The sequence below is a fragment of the Adiantum capillus-veneris genome, chromosome 27 (genome assembly GCF_014529385.1).
Source record: "Adiantum capillus-veneris isolate H3 chromosome 27, ASM1452938v2, whole genome shotgun sequence".
NCBI classification, from domain to species: Eukaryota; Viridiplantae; Streptophyta; class Polypodiopsida; order Polypodiales; family Pteridaceae; genus Adiantum; species Adiantum capillus-veneris.
The window spans coordinates 51,664,615-51,666,021 of record NC_140957.1 but is presented as its reverse complement, the minus strand read 5'-3'; the positions used below and the strand labels follow the sequence as shown (position 1 = coordinate 51,666,021).

Genomic DNA, 1,407 nt, shown 5'->3' with positions numbered 1-1,407 from the left:
TTTGTTTCTTTCTCTCACTCGAATTTACACACACACACACACACACACACACACACACACACACGCCTATTAATTTTAAAAAAAAAACTTTAAAAAAATTTCGAATTTTTTCTTTCTTTCTTTGCGTCTCACACATATTCCACACGCATCACACGCTCCACATACTCGACGCTCGTGCGCATGTACACATGATTAGACACATTTAGAGCAGATACGTCCGAGAGTTAGGTTTTGTCAGATTTTGTCAGATTTGAGTCCGATTGTACGCATAAACCTCGATATAGTGCATATTTTGATTTTAGTCTACATTCGACGAGTTGACGAGGTTTAGAGGCCTATCACACGCCGAGAGCGCACATATGAAGGCCATGACCACTTCGTGCTCTGAGTACACATTGCTCACACTTGTAGGCGAGCATAGAGGCCGGCCCTTTTAGACGGACACATATGGACATTTCTTTGTCGAGTGCCGCGCCTCCTTTGGTCCCACACAGACCCTCCAGGTGGTGCGAGTCCTTCCCGACGATACGCGGGATGGCACATTTAGAGATGACTTTCGCGCCACGTATGTGGTCGACCATTTGATTAGGCTAGAGGAGATAGAGCTAGTACATGCAGATGATTGCCTTGAGGCCTTCGACCATCCCATGCAGGTTACATTACAACGGGTAGGTCCACGAGTGATCTATATAGATAGTGCTCAACGCATATATTAATTAGAGTGTCACACTTCTAGTAGACGCCTATCCACAGATGTTGTGACACTAGTTGGCGAGCCTAAAGACAGATGCTACATGAGCACCACAGGCACCGAGCTTTACTTTTTGACTTGTGGATTGCCGTACGATCCTCGACCGACCTAGCGCCCTACTTCCAGTAGGAGTGCCTCACCTCCTTTAGACACAGTGCCACCACCCACATCACTCAGGAAACCACTGCCAGGATTCTCCTCACCTAGACTTGATTTGCCGCCAAGCGTTTCGAGCTATCACGAGTCTAGAGCGATGTACACGGCGATTGCTAGCACTTTGCGTACCACTCAGAGTGAGCCACAAATAGAGACCCAGAGCCTTCGACACGTACTTTAGAGAGTCTCAACCTCAACACCTTGCACCATCTAGAGACCCATGCCAGCCTTTGATGACACAGATCTCAACCTCGACACCTTGCACCAACTAGAGACCCATGCCAGCCTTTGATGACACAGATTAGAGAGCATACAAGAGAGTCTATGACGACCACATCACCCCAGTTGAGAGCACCAGAGGTGGGGCCCGGTAGATCACCCATTATAGATATGAGTGCCCCTAGACCACTGACCCCCACCCTTCAGACACTGTCCGAGACCAGACAGACTAGGGATAGCATGAGAGATATAGACGGTCAGATCTTGCATATAGTAGGCTG

The 1,407-nt window shown here is 48.2% G+C and overlaps 1 pseudogene; it reads left to right on the top strand.

Moving 5' to 3' along the window:
* Positions 1-359: 359 nt before the first annotated feature.
* On the top strand, positions 360-880 carry LOC147421967 (uncharacterized; annotated as a pseudogene).
* The last annotated feature ends 527 nt before the right edge of the window (positions 881-1,407 follow it).